The 24,130-nt window shown below is 42.5% G+C and overlaps 1 protein-coding gene across 2 annotated transcripts in view; it reads left to right on the top strand.

The window, feature by feature from the left end:
- The window catches only part of SMIM36 (small integral membrane protein 36), a 47,525-nt gene extending 23,925 nt beyond the window's left edge, over nucleotides 1-23,600 (top strand). The window contains exon 2 of one of the 2 annotated variants that reach the window (XR_009595435.1): nucleotides 14,477-15,174. The gene's annotated coding sequence lies outside the window, so the exon portion shown is untranslated. Of the gene's footprint in view, nucleotides 1-14,476; nucleotides 15,175-22,027 lie in introns of those variants that run through there. The other variant, XM_060395097.1, reaches the window with a different exon arrangement.
- Nucleotides 23,601-24,130: the final 530 nt, after the last annotated feature.

The following is a 24,130-nucleotide window of genomic DNA, read 5'->3' as shown; positions in this document are numbered from 1 at the left end:
TACACTTGCCATGCTGATTTTGAACCCAGTTTTGCCTCTTTCTAGCTGTACAAATTGGGCAAATTACTTCTCAGCCTTCAGTTCAGTTCAGTCGCTCAGTCATATCCGACTCTTTGCGACCCCCATAAATCACAGCAGGCCAGGCCTCCCTGTCCATCACCATCTCCCGGAGTTCACTCAGACTCACGTCCATCGAGTCCGTGATGCCATCCAGCCATCTCATCCTTGGTCGTCCCCTTCTCCTCCTGCCCCCAATCCCGCCAAGCATCAGGGTCTTTTCCAATGAGTCAGTTCTTCGCATGAGGTGGCCAAAGTACTGGAGCTTCAGCTTTAGCATCATTCCTTCCAAAGAAATCCCAGGCTTGATCTCCTTCAGAATGGACTGGTTGGATCTCCTTGCAGTCCAAGGGACTCTCAAGAGTCTTCTCCAACACCACAGTTCAAAAGCATCAATTCTTCGGTGCTCAGCCTTCTTCACAGTCCAACTCTCACATCCATACATGACCACTGGAAAAACCGTAGCCTTGACTAGACGGACCTTAGTCGGCAAAGTAATGTCTCTGCTTTTGAATATGCTATCTAGGTTGGTCCTAACTTTTGTTCCAAGGAGTGAGTGTCTTTTAATTTCATGGCTGCAGTCACCATCTGCAGTGATTTTGGAGCCCAAAAAAATAAAGTCTGACACTGTTTCTACTTTTTCCCCATCTATTTGCCATGAAGTGATGGGACCAGATGCCATGATCTTCGTTTTCTGAATGTTGAGCTTTAAGTCAAATTTTTCACTCTCCTCTTTTACTTTCATCAAGAGGTTTTTTAGTTCCTCTTCACTTTCTGCCATAAGAGTGGTGTCATCTGCATATCTGAGGTTATTGATATTTCTCCCGGCAATCTTGATTCCACCTTGTGTTTCTTCCAGTCCAGCGTTTCTCATGATGTACTCTGCATAGAAGTTAAATAAGCAGGGTGACAATATACAGCCTTGACGTACTCCTTTTCCTATTTGGAACCAGTCTGTTGTTCCACGTCCAGTTCTAATTGTTGCTTCCTAACCTGCATACAGATTTCTCAAGAGGCAGGTCAGGTGGTCTGGTATTCCCATCTCTTTCAGAATTTTCCACAGTTTATTGTGATCCACATAATCAAAGGCTTTGGCATAGTCAATAAAGCAGAAATAGATGTTTTTCTGGAACTCTCTTGCTTTTTCCATGATCCAGTGGATGTTGGCAATTTGATCTCTGGTTCCTCTGCCTTTTCTAAAACCAGCTTGAACATCAGGGAGTTTGCAGTTCACGTATTGCTGAAGCCTGGCTTGGAGAATTTTGAGCATTACTTTACTAGCATGTGAGATGAGTGCAATTGTGCGGTAGTTTGAGCATTCTTTGGCATTGCCTTTCTTTGGAATTTGAATGAAAACTGACCTTTTCCAGTCCTGTGGCCACTGCTAAGTTTTCCAAATTTGTTGCCATGTTGAGTGCAGCACTTTCACAGCATCATCTTTCAGGATTTGAAAGAGCTCAACTGGAATTCCATCACCTCCACTAGCTTTGTTCATAGTGATGCTTTCTAAGGCCCACTTGACTTCACATTCCAAGATATCTGGCTCTAGATTAGTGATCACATCCTCATGATTATCTTGGTCATGAAGATCTTTTTTGTACAGTTCTTCCGTGTTTTCTTGCCACCTCTTCTTAATATCTTCTGCTTCTGTTAGGTCCATACCATTTCTGTCCTTTATCGAGCCCATCTTTGCATGAAATGTTCCCTTGGTATCTCTAATTTTCTTGAAGAGATCTCTAGTCTTTCCCATTCTGTTGTTTTCCTCTATTTCTTTGCATTGATCGCTGAAGAAGGCATTCTTATCTCTCCTTGCTCTTCTTTGGAACTCTGCATTCAGATGCTTATATCTTTTAGCCTTAGTTTCATTCTGTAGTAAATAAGGTTAATAGTGTTCCCATCATAACTTTAAATGAGGTGATATGCACAAAAACACCTATTCCAGTATGTACTCTTGGTGAAAGTAACATCCTCACCAATGAATATTTAACCCAGTGGTTTTTGAACTTTCAAGGTGGCTGAGTACTTCCAAAAAGGTGTCTTAAAAGACACTACAAAAGAATAAGGCAAATGCATCAGGCATGATGGGCTTGCCAACTAACCCATTTCAAGCAGAATCAACTGAGTTCAGTTCAGTCGCTCAGACGTGTGCAACTCTTTGCAACCTCATGGACTGCAGCATGCCAGGCTTCCCTGTCCGTCACCAACTTCTGGAACTTGTTCAAACTGATGTCCATTGAGTCAGTGATGCTATCCAACCATCTCATCCTCTGTCATCCCCTTCTCCTCCTGCCTTCAATCTTTCCCAGCATCAGAGTCTTTTCTAATGAGTCAGTTCTTTCCATCAGGTGGCCAAAGTATTGAAGCTTCAGCATCAGTCCTTCCAATGAATATTCAGAGTTGATTTCCTTTAGAATTGACTGGTTTTATCTCCTTGCAGTCCAAGGGACTCTCAAGAGTATGTCCCAACACCACAGTTCAAAAGCATCTATTCAGCCTCTTCAATAAATGGTGCTGGGAAGACTGGACAGCTACATGTAAAAGAATGAAATTAGGACACTTCCTAACACCATACACAAAGTTAAACTGAATGGATTAAAGACCTAAATGTAAGACCAGAAACTATCACACTCTTAGAGGAAAATGTAAGCAGAACACTCAAAGGCATAAATCAAAGCAAGATCCTCTATGACCCACCTCCTAGACTAATGGAAATAAAAACAAAAGTAAACAAGTGGGACCTGATTAAACTTAAAAGCTTTTGCACAGCAAAGGAAACTATAAGCAAGGTGAAAAGACAACCTTCTGAATGGGAGAAAATAATAGCAAGTGAAATAATTTACAAAGGATTAATTTCCAAAATATACAAGCAACTCATACAACTCAATACCAGAAAAACAAACAACCCAATCAAAAAATGGGGGAAGACCTAAACAGACATTTCCCTAAAGAAGACATACAGATGGCTAACAAACACATGAAAAGATTCTCAACATCACTCATTATCAGAGAAATGCAAATCAAAACTATAATGAGATATCAACTCACAATGGTGGGAATGGTCATCATCAAAAAGTCTACAAACAACAAATGCTGGAGAGGATTTGGAGAAAAGGGAATGCTCTTCCACTGTTGGTGGGAATGTAAATTGATACAGCCACTATGGAAGACTCTATTGAGATTCCTTAAAAAACTAGGAATAGAACTACCATATGACCCAGCCATCCCACTCCTAGGCATATACCCTGAGGAAACCAAAGTTGAAAAAGACACATGTATCCCATTGTTCATTGCAGCACTATTTACAGTAGCTGGAACATGGAAGCAACCTAAATGTCCAGTGACAGGTGAAAGGATAAAGAAGTGTAGTACATATACGCAATGGAATATTACTCAGCTGTGAAAAGGAACACATTTGAGTCCGTTCTAATGAGGTTGATGAACTTAGAACCTCTTATACAGAGTGAAGTAAGTCAGAAAGAGAAAGATAAATATCGTATTCTTATGCATATATACAGAATCTTGGGAAATGGTACTGAAGAATTTATCGAAAGGGCAGCGATGGAGAAACAAACATAGAGAATAAATAGACTTATGGACCTGGGGAGAGGGGATGAGAGGGTGAGATGTATGGAAAGAGTAACACGGAAAGTTACATTACCATATGTAAAATAGATAGCCATCGGGAATTTGCTGTATGGCTCGGGAAACTCAAACAGGGGTTCTGTATCAACCTAGAGGGGTGGGGAGAGAGATGGGAGGGAGGTTCAAAACAAAGGTGATATATGTATACCTATGGCTGATTCATGTTGCAGTTTGATAGAAAACAACAAAGTTCTGTAAAGCAATTACCCTTCAATAAAAAAATAAATAAAATTTTTTAAAAGCATCAATTCTTTGGTGCTCAACTTTTTTTATGGATGAAATATGTTTTATATATTAGCCTACTCCGTAAGCATCTATTTGAAAAAGGAATTCCATGCTAAGAAACATGCTTGAAAAGAGCTTTTCTATCCTCCTGAATTTATCTACTATCAGTCCTAAACTCTTCTGGGTAACTGGGGACCTGAGGCCTAGTTTCTGAGGCTGAACAAAATCTGAGGGATAAGCTCCCCCTATAGTAGTTTCCAACCCAGCTGGTTGGTCTCTGTCTTATTCCTTTACTGAGATGGTAAAGGGACCAATGTATCAGGTACCCTCGATGGCAAAACTGTACTCTTCTCTGAGGAAGGTGTCACATCTTCAATTAAGTTTGGTGATTCAGGTCACAGGGGGTGGAAGGAAACTGCCATTCAGGCCCCTGAACTGTGGGGAGAGGAACCCCAGCCAACTCTACCACTGCCCACCTTTAGTTGACTCATACCTGAGCACTTATTGCATAAATACTCAGAGAGAACCCAAGTTCTTTGGGGGAAATGCAAAGGAAAGGAATAGGAAAGACACTGTTGATTGCCTACTTGATGAACATTTCCCACCAAACCTTACCTCTTCTTTGCTTCATTGACCGAAAACAAATAGAAGGCCAGGTATCTCCCCAGCAAAGATGGGTTTTCTCAGAGTCAGCAGAGAATTGCAATTTGGGATCTGCAACCAGGGTGAGCCACATGTGAGTCCCCACAGCACAAGGGAAGGAACATGTTCTTACAGAGAAGAAAAAGAAGGTGGGAGGCTGCAGCGAGCAAAGAGCCCGTAAGTGAGTCCTCACCAAGAAAGAAGAGACTTTCTTCTTCTCACTGGGCTCTGCTGTCATCTGGGGCCCTTTCCTGGTCTCCCTACTCTCTTTAATTCAGGTTTCAGCATATTAACTTTTTTATAGCTGGCAGGGCCCATGTCTCATTGTTGAGAGTAAAAATATCAGATATCCACTTCCCCAGGCTTTCTTGTACTGAGGACATGGGAATGTGACCCACCCCTTCCGGGGGCTTGGGGAAAGGGCTTTCTTCTCTCTAAAAATCAGTGATATGTCTATGGAAATGCCCTTCTCCTTCATCATTTGCCAGACACTTGAAAAATGTATCCTCAAAACAACCTCATGAGGTGGTTAATAATACAGTCCTGATTTTACAGATGAGGAAACAAAGCTTAGAGAGATAAATAACTCAACCAAGATCATATCTAATAGATGGCAGGGCCAAGGTTTGAACACAGGTATCTATGCCTCCTATCATAGGTTGGATTGCGTGCCTCCCAAAAGTTATGTCAAGGTCCGAATCCCCACTATCTCAGCTTATGACCTTATATAGAAGCAGGATGTTTATAGAGGTAATCAACTTAAAATAAGCTCATTAGAGTGGACCCTAATCCAACATGACTAATATCCTTATAAGAAGGGAAACTGAAACCAGAGGAAGACAACGCAAAGGGAAGATGATGTGGAGACCCACAGAGAGCAGGCAGCCACATGGCTGGAATGATATGTCTGCAGCCAGAGAAAGGCAAGGGCTGATAGCAAAGCCCAGAAGATGAAAGAGTTAAGAAGAGGTCCTGTCCTAGAGCCGTCAGAGAGAGCACGGCCGGGACGACACCTGAATGTCAGACTTCTAGCTGCTAGAAATATGAAGCAATAAACGTCTGTCATTTCAAGCCACCCAGGTTTTGGTACTTCGTTACAGCAGCTCTAAGAAACAAACAGAACTTCCAAACCCTTATACACCTTCTTACAATGCTCCCTGAAAGCATGCAAATTTAGACATGTAGCTAGGGAACATTGCTAGAATAGCGGAGACAATCCCGGATGATCTTGAAGGCACAAAAGTAGGGCCATGCAAATCACGTGCTAGCTCAGTCAGAGAGCCAAACTACAGTGGAGACCAACATGAACTCAATCTACGTTTGTCAAACTATAAGTATGGTCATAGGGGCTTCACCCACAAGGCTCCCAACACCCTAAAAGGTTGGCATCTCTACCTGCAACAGGTGGTGGAACTGGCTGGCCCCAAATCCCACAGCTGATAAAGGAAAGCAAGCCCTTAAACGCAGAGCTTCTGACCAGCCCCACTGTTCTTTCTGCCCGCTGATCCATCTTCAGGGACATGGCCGCAAAAGGCAGGCAGATATGAGGAGGCACACTGTGAAAGTACAGTATTTGTCTTATAAGTTGCACTTCTTTGGCTCATGAGGACTGGGGAGTAAGTTTTTGTTTTAGATTTTTGTTTTCTTAAGACTTAAATTGGTCATTGTGGTCAGTTGCAGTTCCTCCCTTTGCTGTCTCAGAACACTCAAGGGTATCTCCCTGATGACCTCATTTCCCGCTTTTGTTACTGTGCGTTCTCATGCAGTAGAGCTAATAATTGTAACTAATTAACTTGAGAATTGCCTTGAGATAAAAACAAAAGTGCTTACCTTACAGAATTCAGTGGCTTGGATGTAGGCAGAAGAACTTGTCCCTTAAGGAAATCCCTGAACTTTGCCTTCCAGCACCTCTGACATCATCAAGACTGTGATCTCGAGACCATTGCTTTTCACTTGAGCAGACCTGTGGGTGCTTCCTCTACTACCTTGAAGAACTACCTGCGTGAAAGTCCTCACTTTCTTTCCACATACTAGGGAGGCACAGATGCATTAAAAATGTATCACGGATCTATCACCACACGTTGTCCAACTGATGGTAGCTCAGAAATGAAGAAAATAGAAAGTGATGAGTCAAGCTATAGGTTCCAAGATGGTGAACTCCAAGAGGAATGAAATATAGCATCTGGAATTGCCTTCACCCTTCTAGAATGAGGGGTTTTTGCAACACAACTTCCTTTGTGTCACATTTCTCACGGAACCCTGCCTGATACAACCTCAAGCTTCCATGCCTCACACCTAAAACTCTCCACACACTGGCCCTAACTTCACTCCAACCAGATTCCAACCACCCACCTACATGAAACATCCGTTCGATCCCAATACTCCAAAGTATGTTCGGCACTTTTTTTTTTTAATCTTCCTGTCTCCTTGCTCTCAGGACCTTGCTACCAGAATCCCATCACAGTCTAATGTAGGTGCAAAGGGACCCCTCCTCCAGTCCAAAGGGTCTAAATTGCCTGCGCAGGTACTGACTTTATCAGAAACACCTGAAGGACTTAGAGATTCCTGAGCCCTGATCCCAGATGGTTCTGAGACACAGCCAAGTTTGAGAACCTAAAAGCCCAAACTCATTCACTCAATATAGGACTCCCGTCTGTACCGTCCTAAGGCATGGAAGTCAGCACCTGCCTGAACATTCCGGTATGATCTTGAATTGCATTTTATAATAGTACCATTTGTTAAAAATTTATGCCATATGTTTAAGACAGTATCATCTTCTTCTCTGCAAATCCTACTATATGATCTAATTCTGCCATGAGAATCACCCAAAAGAAATCCAATAACTCTTCCTAATAGCAGTTGTTCAGATGTCTAAAAATAGGTCTCACCTCCCCTTCACTTCCCTCATCCGTTCCCCATCAAGTCTTCAATTTTCTGGCTAAACAATTCTAATTCCTTCAAATATAGATCATAGTTTATCATCATCCTCATCGTTCTTGCCATAGCTCCATGAGACAGGTACAGTTCATTATTTCCATTGCCTGCATGAAGAAACTGAGGTTATGAGAGATTAAGGAACTTCCCCAAAGTCGCACAGTAGGTGTCAGAGCTTGGACCTGAGCAGGTCTGTCTGATTGCAAAGTGGGTGGCCTTAACTGATATGCAGCCACCAACTTGTTCATCATTCTTTGGACAGTCTCCAATGTTAATGTCTTTCATTAAATGTGATATCCAGAATGGGATGCAATGTTTGTGAACGTGTCTGCCTAGCACAGAATACAGAGTTCTCTTACTGCCCACTGCAAACTTCTGTTAATACAGGCCAAGATGATCTTAGTATTTCCTGGCAGTTCTATCACACGTTCCACTGATGTCAAAATCCACACGGACTATTGTAAAATCAGGCATTATTTCTATTGCATTAATTGCCTATAATGGGATTCCTCTCCCCATCTACTGCATCTAGGGAGGGCTTGGAGTGGGGCCCTCATTCCATTTCTCAGTGCCCCCGCCCCCTGGGCTGGAGGGCTGCACCTTCTTTGGTCCCCAAATAAGGAGCAAATTTTCTCCGGAAAAAATAAAAAATTGCCTGTTATAAGTAAATCAAAGAACTATGGACCAGAAATGCAGGTGTGGATACAGTGTTAGATACGGCACACCCTGCTCTCAAAGGAGCAAAGAAAAGAAAGGGGATGGGAATAGAAGAGATGATAGAACTGGTGCCTGGCCACATCACTGGTGTTATACAACTGTCAGGCACAGAGATCTTCAGTTCAGTTCAGTTCAGGTCAGTTCAGTTCAGTCGCTCGGTCGTATCCGACTCTCTGCGACCCCATGAATTGCAGCACGCCAGGCCTCCCTGTCCATCACCAACTCCCGGAGCTCACTCAAACTCACATCCATCGAGTCCGTGATGCCATCCAGCCATCTCATCCTCTGTCGTCCCCTTCTCCTCCTGCCCCCAATCCCTCCCAGCGACTCAATCCTTCTCCAACTTTGTGACTAATGTTACTCTGTGACTCTTTAACCTCTGGAGGCTGAGCAGAAAAGTGTATCATATGCTTAAAGCTACCACCCAATATGTCTTATCCTGTGCCTGCAAATCTGATTTATTTTAAACCTTAGTTGAGGATTTTCTTTCTGTACTTAATTGTACCTTATATATTTATCTTGTGAGTTTTGGTCCATCTTCCTAAATTATAAAGTGCTTACTTTTGTTGTTGAGCCTGATATTTCAAGAATCTGATTCCACCATGTCAATACTCCCAACTCTGAACTTCCCACAAGTGGAATGAACATGGCTGAGAAGTCATTGATAAAAGTGTTAAAGAGAAATTGACCCCAGACATGAAGCATTGTGACAGAGATACAAGCTCAGGCTGGGAGTAGGCTGACCTGGCTTGTTCCTCCCTGTCTGCCCAGAACACAACACAGGCCTCCACATAGAGTGGTTGCTGTCAAGCTTTGCATTGGGTTGGCTAAAATATTCATTCAGGTTTTTCTATAATATTTTATGGAAAAACTCAAAAGAACTTTTTGGCCAACTCAGTAGAAATCAACCAAGTAAGATCCTTCTCCAGTTTCAAACTATAGAATATTAGAAAATCTTTAACTGGAAAGGACCTTAAAAGTCATTTAATTCAACATTCTCCCTTCATACAGTAAGAAAATGAAACCCAAAGAAGAACAATTATTTACCTCAAATCATCGCCTTAAAGGAAAAAAACGGATAAACAAAAACAGCTCAATAGCCCAGGCTTCTTATTTTCTAAGTCAGAACACCTCCCAACACACCAACCAGCAGACTTACTAATCGACACTCCCCAATTATGTGTGTTGATCCTATAACTGCACTACTATCAAGCCTAAGGGGATCCTTGGAAGCCCCCATTAAGGCAGAAGAAAGATCTTTTCCTTTTGACTTAGAGATCAAATGCTCCTGGGTGAATTCAAATAAAACCCCAGCTCTTTGGGTACTAAATTAGTCATCATAAGGGAAGACTCTTAACAGAGAGATCCAGAAAGGAGCTCTGGGGTTCTAGAAGAGAAAAACAAGTCTTCTATCATTACTTAGACACAGCAACTGGCCTCCAAAGACTCTCGAGAGTGTTAGACCACATCAGAAGCCAGTGATCCAATAGGTCAAGTGCTCTATCTCTGTCCTGAATTCTGCTTTTCAAATCACAATGCATAACAGATGCTGTAGATTTTTGAGTCCCTATAGAACGCCCCAGGCCGGTGCTTTACATCCTTTATTTCGAATCTTCAGGACAACTCTGAATGCTGGCTCTCATTCACTCATTTTCCAGATAAGGAAATAAAGATCCAGAGAAGTTTAATAACTTTCCAAGATAATAAGTGGAGAAACCACTACGGAAACCCAAGTGCATCCATCTAAGTCCAAGGTTCAGCTTAAGGCAGTATGCTTTCCGCAGAACCAACATGCTTGCCCTCAAATCTGTCCTCAGTTATTTTGAGTTTGATCTCTACTAACCCCAGACAAGGGGGCAAGAGGAGGGTTAGTTCTAGTTTACCCTGAAAAGTGGGATAGGGCCCCCACCAGAGGCTCTCTACAGCCTTTCCTGTCTGCTCCGCCAGACCATTCATTCTCCCAGTGGGTTCCTAATGTAGCCCACATTTGCAGCTTTCCTCCACAGGAACTCTCTGCCCTGAAGTGTTCTATTAACCATATTACAGAATCAAAAACAATAGGATTTCACAGATACTCTTAACTCATTCAGGACTACCACTGTGAGGGAGATGTCTAGGGATTTTTTCCTCATTAAAGAAATAGGTCATAAAAATGCACAAGTTGTATTTTTCTGGATACTCATGGAAGTTATTTGCTTAAACCACCTCATCTGTGATATTCTATCATAGAACCCCTAGCCCACTAACATAGCTGCGTAACTTCCACCGTAATCAAGAGGCAGAATGCCTCCATCATTCTAAAAAGTTCCATCTTTACAGTCAATCCTCTTTCCCCACCTTCAGCCTCTGGCAGCCATTGCCCTGTTTCTGTTCCTATAATTTTACCTTTTCCAGAACATTATATGAACAGAATACAATAGAAAGCCTTTTGAATCTGGCCTTTTTTCACTTAGCATGACGCCTTGTAACTCATCTACGTTGCTGAATGGATAATTATTTCTTTTTGATGAAAATATTTTGAGAGTATGTGAGCAAAAGAAAAGAGAACGAGAAGGAAGAGGAATAGGATGTTGGTTTTGAGGAACAAGGGGATGTTGAGTCAAGAATTAGGTATTTGAGAAATTGAATGTACTCAAAATATCGTACAAGTAATTACTTTAGGTTTTTCCAAAATCTAATATAGATGAATCTCTCTCTCCTTGGTCTTAGGTCAGAGCTGAGATAATCATATTTCTTAGTCCTCAGTTTCCTATGACCATTAGTCTGGGTGAGGACTCACTCCTTCTTAATTGTATTATGTTTCTCAATTTGCTCTCTACACCACTGCCGTTCTCCCCCCAAACTCTCTTCCTCTCTAATATGCTTATTGTGTCTGCTTAGGTGTGTGAAGATTTTTAAAATCTATAAAGTGCTGATTTTTATATTCGTGTCTTTTAAATGTAAGTAAAGGGTGTTATGATATAGAGCTTGAAATGTTTCTTTATCACTCAGCTCTGTTTTTAAGTTCTATCCTTGATGGGTTAATGTGTAGCACTTTGTAAACTGTAAATAACTCTACAGTACTTGCTACTACTACTTTTAGAAATGGTAGTCATAATCATATTACTAGTAGTGGTAGTAATAATAATAATTATTCAAGAAATATTTTTGAGCATCTACTTTGTTAAACTCTAGATATGGAGAAATGTATTTGTTTGTTTTGTTTCTTAAAAAGACACAGTTCTGGGATTTCCCTGATGGTCCAGTGCTTAAGAATTCACCTTCCAATATGGGGAAAGTGGGTTTGATCCCTGGTCAAGGAACTATTAATAAGATCCCACGTGACTCAGGGCAACTAAGCCTCTCGCCATAACTAGAGAGGCTTGCACAATGAAGACCCAATCAGCCAAAATAAAAAACGTTCTAAATGTACTGATTTTTTTTAAAACAAACAAAAAAAAGGAGACAATTCCTTATGAAGAAATACGGAAAACAAGTAAGTCCATAATTAACTATATAAAGATGATGGTAATCTCAAAATTGTAAAGAACTAAGTATTAGGAGTTTCTATCTTGAGACTAGGGACGGCTTCTCTGAGATGAGGGTGCTTTAGCCATTTTTTTGCCCCATAACTAGGGCTCCTATAGACTTAAGTCATATATATTGTGCATATACCAAATGGGTTTTGCGTTTTCTTCAGACAGGCAAGTTTGAACAAAAGAAATCTAGGACTGAGCTGCAGAAAACTGGCTCTCATTGGAGAGTCACTGCCAGTGGCAGTCCCGTGAGTGGCAGAGATGAGTCAAAGCTGGATGACCTAGAGGTGGCGGCACGACACAGGTGACCAAAGTCCAGAACCAAAAGTGTGCTGTCACCTTCTTATTCTGTGTAAATACGTGGCATCACAATAGGCCTGCACCATCAAAAGAAATACTGAGTTCCTGCCATGCATGGTGGGTCAGAGGGCAGGTCTGTTTGCTTGCTTGGATAGAGGTGAAATTAGAGAAAGCAAGTAACAGAACCCCTGGACACAGGGTCAAGTCACTGCTCTCAGCTCTAGCGCTGAATTGCACCAAGAGGAAAAACCCAAGTTCAAAGTCAGGATTGAAGCCCCCCAAACTGACTAAACACTTTATATTTCATTGGTGCTGATGATTTAGTCCCTAAGTTGTGTCGGACTCTTGCAACCGCATGGAATGTAGCCTGCAAGGCTATGGGATTCTCTAGGCAAGAGTACTGGAGTGGGTTGCCATTCCCTTCTCCAGGGGATCTTCCTGACCCAGGAATTGAATCCAGGTCTCCTGCATTGCAGGTAGATTCTTTACTGACTGAGCTATGGGGGAAGCCCTTATATGGCATTATTTTCCATTTAATGTGAAGTAGGAAGGAGGAACAAACAGGAAACAGTCTAAAAACAGGAGCCTAAGCAAGAGTGTAAATCAGTTCAGACAGCATGCAAATCCCAACTCTCCATTCCCATTACTCTCAAGGTCTGCTTGTGAGTTAATGGCATTTACAAATGTTTTCCCTTTGTGATAGGTCCTGATAAAGAACTTGAGAGCTGTCAACAGGATTTTGTTTTTAATATAAGCCTGTGTAAACACTGTTCTTCATTTAGAGAGCAATTTTGTAGTTTCTAGTAATGCAGATTTACGTGAAAAATGCCTGGTTTATCCTCTCCCAATCTATTCCTACCCCATGAACTAATCTCTTAAAAATCGGTGTTCTTGTGTTAGAGAAAAACCACTACATTATAACTGCTTGCTGATCTGCAATCCTTGGATAGGAAATCTGAAATTGCAGACTATTATGTAAGAATCATCAAAATTCCTGAGGTTTAAGAGTGTCTGAAAGACTAAAGGTCATGGTCTATGTTGAATGTATTCTGAAAGCCCCTCAGTTTGCCTTATTTAATATGTTGATATGGGTGGACATTTGACACCAAGATAACTAAAAAATCATGAAATTTCTCCTCAAATCTCAAAGAGTAAATTCAAATCATTATGGTTTAGTCTCACTACCTTACTGTATAAATGATTCATTGCAAAAAACATTTACTGACCTTTCCTACTATATTCAAGAGAGAAACAAAAATTAAAAAAACATAGACTTAAACAGCCACAGTTGGAACTTGCCTGGTGGTCCAGTGGTTCAGAATCGACCTTTCAATGCAGGGATGCAAGTTTTGAACCTGGTCAAAACTCATGGTCTAGAAACTCATGCTATGGGGCCAACTAGTCCCCAGGCCACAACTAGAGAGCCCACATGCCTCAGTGAACTCCCATGTGCTGCAATTAAGACCCAGGCAGTCAGCTGAGTCACTTCGTCATGTCTGACTCTTTGTGACCCCCATGGACTGCAGCACACCAGGCTTCCATGTCCATCACCAGCTCCTGAAGATCACTCAAACTCACGTCCATCGAGTCAGTGATGTCATCCAACCATCTCATCCTCTATCATCCCCTTCTCCTTCCACCTTCAATCTTTCCCAGCATCAGGGTCTTTTCAAATGAGTCAGCTCTTTGTATCAGGTGGCCAAAGTACTGGAGTTTCAGCTTCAGCATCAATCCTTCCAAAGAATATTCAGGACTGATCTTCTTTAGGATGGGCTGGTTGGATCTCCTTGCAGTCCAAGGGACCCTCAAGAGTCTTCTCCATCACCACAGTTCAAAAGCATCAGTTCTTCGTTATTCAGCTTTCTTTATAGTCCAACTCTCACATCCATACCTGACTACTGGAAATACCATAGCTTTTACTAGATGGACCTTTGCTGGCAAAGTAATGTCTCTGCTTTTTAATATACTGATCATACCTTTTCTTCCAAGGAGCAAGAATCTTTTAATTTCATGGCTGCAATCACCATCTGCAGTGATTTTGGAGCCTAAGAAAATAAAGTCTGTCACTGTTTCCATTGTTTCCCCATCTATTTACCATGAAGTGATGGGACTGGATGCCATGATCTTAGTTTTCTGAATGTTGAGCTTTAAGCCAACCTTTTTTCACTCTCCTCTTTCACTTTCATCAAGAGGCTCTTTAGTTCTTCTTTGCTTTCTGCCATAAGGGTGGTGTCTTCTGCATATCTGAGGTTATTGATACTTCTCTAAGCAATTTTGATTCCAGTTTGCGCTTCATCCAGCTTGACATTTCGCATGATATACTCTGCACATAAATTAAATCAGCAGGGTGACAATATACAACCTTGACGTACTCCTTTCCCTATTTGGAACCAGTCTGTTGTTCCATGTCCAGTTCTAACTGTTGCTTCTTGATCTGCATACAGATTTCCTAGGAAATCAGGAGATCAAGGAAGATCAGGAGATCAGGAATGGTATGGACCTAAAAGAAGCAGAAGATATTAAGAAGAAGTGTCAAGAATACACAGAAGAACTACAAAAAAAGATCATCATGACCCAGATAATCACGATGGTGTGATCACTAACCTAGAGCCAGACATCCTGGAATGTGAAGTCAAGTGGGCCTTAGAAAGCACCACTATGGACAAAGCTAGTGGCGGTGATGGCATTCCAGTTGAGCTATTTCCAATCCTGAAAGATGATGCTGTCAAAGTGCTACACTCAACATGGCAGCAAATTTGGAAAACTCAGCAGTGGCCACAGGACTAGAAAAGGTCAGTTTTCATTCCAATCCCAAAGAAAGGCAATGCCAAAGAATGCTCAAACTACTGCACAATTGCACTCATCTCACAAGTTAGAAAAGTAATGCTCAGAATTCTCCAAGCCAGGCTTCAATAGTATGTGAACCACAAGCTTCCAGATGTTCAAGCTGGATTTATAAAAGGAAGAGGAACCAGAGATCAAATTGCCAACATCCATTGGATCATTGAAAAAAGCAAGAAAATTCCAGAAATTCATCTACTTCTGCTTTATTGACTACAACAAAGCCTTGGACTATGCAGACAGCAAACTGTGGATAATTCTTGAGAACCCTGGCAACCAAAATAAATAGTTTAAAAAAAAAGAGAGAGAGAGAGCTGTAGTTCTTAACCTCAGGGCCTTACATGGGCTTCAAGTGATGCTTTTATAAACATATTGTTATTAAATATTTATACTTCTAAATCCACTGGGGGAAAAATAGGGCTCAAAAACTTTCATCAGATTCTCAAAGGCACCAGTGACTTCAGGATATTTAAGGATTTCTGTCTTAGTCATGGGATGCATGCATGCTCAGTCACATAGTTGCGTCAGACTCTTCATGACCACATAGACTGTAGCCCACTAGGCTCCTCTCTCCATGGGATTTTCCAGGCAAGCATACTGCAGTGGGTTGCCATTTCCTCCTCCAGGGGATCTTCCTGACCCAGGGATTGAACTCAGGTCTCCTGCATTGTTGGACAGATTCTTTACCACTGTGCCACCTGGGAAGTCCCAGGTCATGGGATAAGTCATATATAAAGATTGAATGATAAATTGTTAAATGTGAAATGTACTTTAAAGCCATCCAGCCTTAATTAGTCTTCAGTTTACCAATGAGAAAACTGAGATGCCACAGGGGAAAATGACTTGCCCCAACTGCCAGATAGCACCAGGACATGGGCCAGATCTCTCATGCTGGAGCTAACTATGGCTATGACTCAGATAAAGTGAGATAAGTAACAGGAAAGAACTACAGAAGAAATGGGAAAGATTGCATTTGTTTTAAGTGTCAAAAAAGACCTGATGAGGTCACCTGATATGGTCACCTGATGTGACCTTTGAAATAGTCTCAAATGATAAATTTTGAGACATATTATTGGTAAGGCTAAGGTGAGAGTAGATGAAGTATGAATGTCATCTGGGGAAAAGAAAAACTGGAAAAATAAAGTTAGGAACACATGAATCTGTGTGTGTGTGTGTGTGTGTTGTGTGTGTGTGTGTGTGTGTGTGTGTGTGTGTGTGTGTAGAACAATAGGAGGCAAGATTGGAAAAATAGGCACTGGTCCTATTGTGAAAGGTGTCAGAAGTAGAAAGAGAACAGATACATCATGTACAACACAAGTTAAAAAATCCACCAAGTACCATATATCCCCTATCACATTTCCAGACACTTCTTTGTATGTTCACACCTTCTCAGCACTAGTAAACACTCATAAAAGTTGCTGGTGGGACTATTTTGTTGTTGTTCAATTGCTCAGTCATGTCCGACTTTTTGAGACCCCATGGACTGCAGCATGCCAAGCTTACCTGTCCTTCAGCATCTCCAAGAGTTTGCTCAAACGCATGTTCATTACATCACTGATGCCATCCAACCATCTCATCCTCTGTTGTCCCCTTCTCCTCCTGCCTTCAATATTTCCCAGCATCAGGGTCTTTTCCAATGAGTCAGTTCTTCCCATCAGATTGCCAAAGTATTGGAGCTTCAGCATCAGTCCTTCCAATTAATATACAAGGATTGAATTACTTCAGGATTGATTTAGTTGATTTACTTTAGGATTGACTGGTTTGATCTTCTTGCAGTCCAAGGGACTCTCAAGAGTCTTCTCCAGCACCACAGTTTGAAAGCATCAATTCTTCGGCTCTCAGCCTTCTTTAAACTGGTACAATCTTTCTAGAGGCCAATTTGGAAAGCAGTATCAAAATGTCTTGAGTGCATAGCTTTGGAATGGGCAATACGTCTTCTCAGAGAAGGGAGTGGCACCCCACTCCAGTACTCTTGCCTGGAAAATCCCATGGAAGGAGAAGCCTGGTGGGCTGCAGTCCATGGGGTCGCTAAGAGTCAGACATGACTGAGCGACTTCACTTTCACTTTTCACTTTCATGCATTGGAGAAGGAAATGGAAACCCACTCCAGTGTCCTTGCCTGGAGAATCCCAGGGACGGGGGAGCCTGGTGGGCTGCCGTCTATAGGGTCACACAGAGTAGGACACAACTGAAGCGACTTAGCAGCAGTAGCATACCTCTTCTAGGGAGAAGGCGATGGCACCCCACTCCAGTACTCTTGCCTGGAAAATCCCATGGACAGAGGAGCCTGGTAGGCTGCAGCCCATGGGGTCGTGAAGAGTCGGACACGACTGAGCGACTTCCCTTTCACTTTTCACTTTCATGCATTGGAGAAGGAAATGGCAACCCACTCCAGTGTTCTTGCCTGGAGAATCCCAGGGACGGGGGATCCTGGTGGGCTGCCATCTACGGGGTCGCACGGAGTCGGACACGACTGAAGTGACTTAGCAGTAGCAGCAGCAAACAACAATGAACATTCCCAGAGATTTCCGAAACTATCCACTGCAGTGTTTGTTCTACTTATGACTAATTAGAAACTGTCTAGTCTCTACACATCAATTCAGTCGCTCAGTCGTGTCTGACTCTTTGCAACCCCACAAATCGCAGCACGCCAGGCCTCCCTGTCCATCACCAACTCCCAGAGTTCACTCAGACTCACGTCCATCGAGTCACTGATGCCATCCAGCCATCTCATCCTCTGTCGTCCCCTTCTCCTCCTGTCCCCAATCCCTCCCAGCATCAAAGTCTTTTCCAATGAGTCAATTCTTTGCATGAGGTGGCCAAAGTACTGGAGTATTAGCTTTAGCATCATTCCTTCCAAAGAAATCCCAGGGCTGATCTCCTTTAGAAGGGACTGGTTGGATCTCCTTGCAGTCCAAGGGACTCTCTAGAGTCTTCTCCAACACCACAGTTCAAACGCATCAATTCTTTGGCACTCAGCTTTCTTCACAGTCCAACTCTCACATCCATACAAGACCACTGGAAAAACCATAGCCTTGACTAGACGGACCTTTGTTGGCAAAGTAATGTCTCTGCTTTCGAATATGCTACCTAGGTTGGTCATAACTTTTCTTTCAAGGAGTAAGCGTCTTTTAACTTCATGGCTGCAGTCACTATCTGCAGTGATTTTGGAGCCCCCCAAAATAAAGTCTGACACTGTTTGCACTGTTTTCCTGTCTATTTCCCATGAAGTGATGGGACCAGATGCCATGATCTTAGTTTTCTGAATGTTGAGCTTTAAGCCAACGTTTTCACTCTCCTCTTTCACTTTCATCAAGAGGCTCTTTAGTTCTTCTTCACTTTCTGCCATCAGGGTGGTGTTATCTGCATATCTGAGGTGATTGATATTTCTCCCAGCAATCTGGACTCCAGCTTGTGCTTCTTCCAGCCTGGTGTTTCTCATGATGTACTCTGCATAGAAGTTAAATAAGCAAGGTGACAATATACAGCCTTGACGTACTCCTTTTCCTATTTGGAACCAGTCTGTTGTTCCATGTCCAGTTCTAACTGTTGCTTCCTGACCTGCATATAGGTTTCTCAAGGGGCAGGTCAGGTGGTCTGGTATTCCCATCTCTTGAAGAATTTTCCAGAGTTTATTGTGATCCACACAGTCACTAAACATAGAGGATGTTAAATAAATTATGACACCTTCTCAAGATAGAAAAACAAAAATAATGGTCATTGTACTGTAGAAGAGTTGTTAGTGGGGAAAATGCCTGTGACATATTTTGAATTTTTTACATTTGTTTTGAATATTTCACCTTCCCTATTGTGTTTTTCTCAAATGAGAAGCCAGAGATTTTTAACTTGCCTGTGTGCCTTATTTGCATAGGAAGCCCATGATACATATTTAGAGAAATAAAGAAAGTTGCAGAGAAGTATACTATCATTCTTATAAAAAGACGTGTGAATAGATCTCTAAACTAAAAGGATATTCATCAAAAAGTTCATAATGGTAACCCTCACTTCTGAAATTAGCTTTTAAAAATTCTTGCTCTGTTTTTCTATGTTTTCTACATTCAAAAAAACACGTGATCATTTCTTAAAAATTTTTATTTTTAAGTAACAAGTGATCATTTTAAAACCAAAGCAATACAGGTGTTATTTTTGAACACTGCAATCCTTCGGGTGCGATTGTTTTTGACTGAGGAAGTTAACCTCGCCAGGTCGGTTTTGGACCTCCTGGGCTGGTTTCTTCTCTTTTGTAATGCGCATCCAAATGTCACACAAACTTCCCTTTCTACTCCTTTCCTACCTTATTTTGAAGACTTAATTTGTCTGGGATAATTTATGTAGGGGCTTCATTGTTCTTTTAGCTTACCTATTAAACAGTTTGAAGATTCATACCAAACACACATTCAAAACCCACTAAGAAAGCTACTTCTGGTTTTGTCAAAAATTCCACAGCTGACCAGATGACGCTGAGTGATCAGCTAGTAATGAGAGAGAAGAGGAAGAAGGCTTGACTCTAACTTGACCTGAGGTCCTTCCAGCCAGACAAGTGTTTAAACAGGGAACTAATGGGGTCACACCAGAAGGCAGATTCCCACAATGCCACGCTGGTAGATAGTTCTTAGAAAACCAGGGTTCTGCCATTGCCCTCAAAAGGGACAATACTGCTGTTGTTATTGTCGCTGTCCACTTGCTAAGTTGCGTATGACTCTGCGACCCCAGGGACTGCAGCAAGCTAGGCTTCCCTGTCCTTCACCATCTCCAAGAGCTCGCTCAAACTCATGTCCATTGAGGCAGTGACACCATCCAACCATCTCATCCTCTGTCATCCCCTTTTCCTCCAACCTGCTATCTTTCCCAGCATCAGGCTCTTTTCTAATGAGTCGGCTCTTCGCATCAGGTGGCCAAAGTATTGGAACCCTGGGACCTGTCATTAACAGTAGACTGGATTAATACACTGTGGTGTATGGCTCCACACCGGCAGGGGGAGAAGGGAGTGATGGGGGCTCCTGGGAAGCTGGTCATATTCTGTTTCTTGTTCTCAGTGCTGGCTATAAGGGTCTATTCAGCTTCTAAATATTCATTCACTGTACATATGTGACCATTGTAGTATATATGATATACTTCAAAAAAAGTTTAAAAGATAAACCCACCTGGGTACCACTATTATCATCCCCAGAGCAAGGATCTTCAGTTGGATCAGTGCTGAACTTGCCAAGAGATGTGTAGGATAATATATATGTTTTGCATTTTCACTTGAGAGTGAAAGGAAGGGAGAAGAGTGGAAAATAGGAGAGACCTATGCTTGGAAACCACGTTGCGTGGCCTCATATTCTGAGGAACTGTCCAAGTGGTGTGTTTCAGAGAAGACGGTAGGTGACCACGTGGGAACACAGCCTCTTACCGCAGCCTTCACCTGCGGTAGATCGCTGAGCATTGCACTTTTCATCTCTGAACTTCAGGTTGGGCCAGCTAGAAAAAGAGGATATTTATATTACTAACCATGACCTGGGCTTCCACGATGGCGCTAGTGGTAAAAAAAACCCAGCTGTCAACGCAGGATATGTGAGAGATGTGGGTTCAATCCCTGGGTTGGGAAGATCCCCTGGAGGAGGGCATGGCAGCCCACTCCAGTATTCTTGCCTAGAGATTCCCATGGAGAGAAGAACTAACAGCTTTGCTTTCACTGGGTGTTAAACGAAAAGACATAATTTGTGGGGGAGTACTGCAAAAATAGGCAGCAATGATTGACAGAATCATTTTTCTTATTAGAAAGCAAAGTTAAACATTCACATGCGCCTCTCAGGTCACTCAGGACATACACTGAATGACGACAAAGCCCGTTTTCCAGCACAGGACAGGCACTGTGGGCAGGGAGCACGCAGAGCCGAAGAGCTGGAGCTTTCTGCGGCTTCTGCGGTTTCTCCGGGTCATGGTCAAATCTCCACTAGAAGCTGAGACATGTCCTACCTCACTTTCCTACATTCAATGCCAGGGATTCATGAGCCAACCTGAAAACCTCCTATTTCTCCATCCTGCGAGTTTTCCTTCTGGCATCACCATTATAACACAGCTCCGCCACCAGCTTTGCTCTGCTCTTTATATAGACAATACTGTGTTTACGCTCACGTGTGTGTAGTCTAGAGGTGACAGCTGTTTTCAAACAAACTGGTAGTTTAACAGAATGTAGCAGGATTTCTATACCAGAAGTTCCCAGACTATGTTCTGTGGAGCACCTATACTCAGGGATATTCATGCAAATTCCTTGACAAAAGGATAAATGGAAAAATATACCGGGGATTGCTGAGTTTTCTCAAGTGTTTACTTTAGAACTTCTCAGACCCTTTGATAGGCACTATCAGTGTCCCAGAAAATTAAAAAAGAAGAAACACTCTTACATCTTCTTTGTAGGAATAAATAGTCATTCCTCAGGCAGCTTAGTTTAGGAAATCTGGTAAATTCCTTCATTCAACAAGTATTTGTCAAATAGCTACTATGTGTCTGGCACTGTTCCAGGTGCCTGGAAAATACATATTTCTCAAGGCCGTTTTCAGAGCATTTTTATTCTAGTGGCAAGAGAAGAAAACAAAGCAGTGAACGAGACGGCGTCAGTATGTGGTAAGAAGCATAAGAAGGAAATAGCTCGAACCCAATTTAAGGACTCTTTGGGAAGCTATTTGAGCTGAGACTTGAAGGCAAAAATAAGTCAGCCACAGGAAGAGCCAAAAGGAAAACATTCTAGACAAACAAGAGAGCAAGTGCAAAGGCCCAAAAGCAGGAAGATCTTGGGCTGCTCAGGTCTGACCAGGTTGATGGTGTTGGAGGACAGTGAGGGATGAAGACAGTGGTGAAAAATGAGGTTGGGCAAGAGGCAGGGACTGGATCACATAAGGCCTGGTGGCAACAATCAGGAATTTGGATCTCAGTCTAAGGGTGATAAGAAGCCCCTGGGGACTTTAAGTAGCGAGATGCTGCCAAGGGAGATGGAGAGGAGAGTGAATTAGAAATGTATTCTGAAAAAGTACACACATGTATAATTTGGTTATTTTATTATTTTATGTCAACTTATTTTATGTTTCTATTTCAATCTGATGTGGCCTACGAGGTATGGATTTCTGACCTGTGTTTGTGAACCATAGGTCTAAAACTGGGATCTTTTCTAGAGACAGCAAATATTTGGGCTTGGCTGTTCACATATGCGTCCCCGGAGGCTCAGTGGTAAAGAATCCGCCCACAACGAAGGAGACACAGCTTTGATCCCTGCATTGGGAAGATCCCCTGGAGGAGGAAATGGCAACCGACTCCAGGATTCTTGCCTGGAAAATTCCACGGACAGAGGAGCCTGACAGGCTACAGTGCATGAGGTCTCAAAGAGTTGGACATGACTGAGCCGCTCAGCAACAACGACAGAAGTCATATGTAGCTTCTGCTGCAATTACTCAGTTTTGCTATAGCCGTAGATGCCATGCAAATGAATGAGCATAGCTATGTCTTGATAAAACTTTACTTATAAAGACAGAAGGTAAACTGAAAAAAAAAAAAAAATGTGTCCAGGTGGAGTGCCTATGGAACTCCCCAGTTACCGTCTGGACTTAGCTCATGCTTCCGCACTTTATCTGTGCTCTGCTCATCCTGTCTTTCTGTGGCTGTGAACCTCTGTTTCCTAACTCAATTGCAAGTTCCCTCTCACTAGGTCCTAAGCAGAAAGCAAAGAGTAAAATCCAGGGATCAAAAGGCCTGGGTTCCACGCCTGGGCTCGCAGTAAGCAGCTGTGAGAGTGTGGGCAAGGCACTCACTTCCCAGGGCTTCACTCACTTCATCTGTAACATGAAACCACCACCAAGCCCACCACAGGCGTCAGTTACCACCTCACTCCAAATGTCCTCACACCATTTTCAGGGTAATCACTCTTCCTTTCCAGAATTCCCATTACATGATGACTTTTATGTCTTTCATTTCTCCATTATAGTGCTTAGTGAAAGACTTTGCATAGGGTAGATAGCTCTTCAATAGATACTGCTCCCAAACAGAAACTTCCAGAAACCCTTCACTAAGCATACCCTGGGCACTTCACTTACAATTCAAAGACCAGAAAGTCAACCAGACATCAGCTGATTTGTGAAGTAGCAAAAGAATGTGCTCAGCTAGGCATGAGAGGCTCGGATTGTAGTCCCCCCTCTTCACCAGTCTGTTTTGTGACTCTGGCGGGCAAGTCTCTCCGGCTGTCTGGGCATTGGTTTCTAAAGAAAGAAGCCTAGCTCCACAGAAGGGAAGGCATTGAGAGGATGGAGAACAGAGAGATTTGAAGGTGCTGGCCATTGAATGTGGGAGTGATGTGGTCACAAGCACCCGCCAGATTTTCTCCTAGAACCTCAGTGACCAGAGCTGTGGTCCAGCCCCCAAAGGCTAACACTGCAGGGCAGCGTTGGTGGTTGCGTGTCATCTGACTTGTCTGTCTCAATTGCCGGGGGAGGGTGTCTGTCTGTTGAGGAGCTTGAGTCTTCATCTGGTTGCAGGCAAGGTAGACCCCAAGCTGCTCAGAAGGGTACGTCTTAGCCTGCTGCGCCTACGTCAGACACGTAGGCAGCTTAGACCCATCTTAGTTACCACCGGCCTTGTTGTAATCTATGATCCACTGTGAGATGGGATGCATGTAACTTATTAGCAATATTAAAATGTGGACTTTTGCAGATGATTTATTTTGTTCAATAAACTAGGGCAAGAGCCTTCCCTGTCTGTCCAGTAGTTAAGACTTCACCTTCCAATGCAGGGGCTGTGGGCTCAATCCTTGGTCTAGGAGCCAAGATCCCACATGCCTCATGGCCAAAAAACCAAAACATAAGACAGAAGCAATATTGCAACAAATTCAATAAAGACTTTGAAAAACGATCCACGTCAAAAAAAAGAGAAAGAAAAGCTTAACGTGACTGGCTTCTAGAAACTCACATTACTTATATTCCACAAGAAGAATTTGTAGGGAAAGAAAGAAACAAACATTTTATTCTACCCAGGCCCAGGTTGATTGTCCTTGCAATTTAGACGGGCAAAAGACAGATTCACAAGAGTGAAACAGAGGTTTGTTAACATATGTATCATGCATACAGATGGGAGGATTCAGTGATACATAGCTCAAAAGGGAGGTTAGAATTTAGGTTTGTTATAGCATCTTAGCAAAAGAACAACAAATTTGTAGAGATGTGACAAGACAAAGGAAGAGGCCCTTCAAGTTTTCAGGGGCAGAAAATTGTGAGAAGGTAAATACATGG

The sequence above is a fragment of the Ovis aries genome, chromosome 11, assembly GCF_016772045.2.
Source record: "Ovis aries strain OAR_USU_Benz2616 breed Rambouillet chromosome 11, ARS-UI_Ramb_v3.0, whole genome shotgun sequence".
Lineage (NCBI taxonomy): Eukaryota > Metazoa > Chordata > Mammalia > Artiodactyla > Bovidae > Ovis > Ovis aries.
The sequence above is the reverse complement of the archived record's forward strand: the minus strand, read 5'-3'. Positions and strand labels throughout refer to the sequence as shown.